At 39.8% G+C, this 206-nt stretch overlaps 1 protein-coding gene across 1 annotated transcript in view; it reads left to right on the top strand.

The window, feature by feature from the left end:
* LOC119586686 (putative neural-cadherin 2) overlaps positions 1 to 206 on the top strand; it is a 43,803-nt gene that overhangs the window by 29,561 nt on the left and 14,036 nt on the right. The window lies entirely within an intron of this gene.

Raw genomic sequence — 206 nt, 5'->3', positions numbered from 1 at the left:
TTTTCTGAATAGACAGAACTAAGACCTGGCGTACATACAACCTGGTTTTCTTTCACTACTAAAAGATTCAACGTGGCGTTCTCTCATACTGTCTCCTCCAAAGCTTTCTGATAAGCCTTTGATGTAACCTTTCGTGTACACAAGATAGGGGTGGAAGCATTCCCGGTTTTATGTCTGTCAGAGATTATGTTCATAAATGCCTAAAT

Source organism: Penaeus monodon, chromosome 21, assembly GCF_015228065.2.
Source record: "Penaeus monodon isolate SGIC_2016 chromosome 21, NSTDA_Pmon_1, whole genome shotgun sequence".
In the NCBI taxonomy this organism is placed as follows: domain Eukaryota; kingdom Metazoa; phylum Arthropoda; class Malacostraca; order Decapoda; family Penaeidae; genus Penaeus; species Penaeus monodon.
The sequence above is the reverse complement of the archived record's forward strand: the minus strand, read 5'-3'. Positions and strand labels throughout refer to the sequence as shown.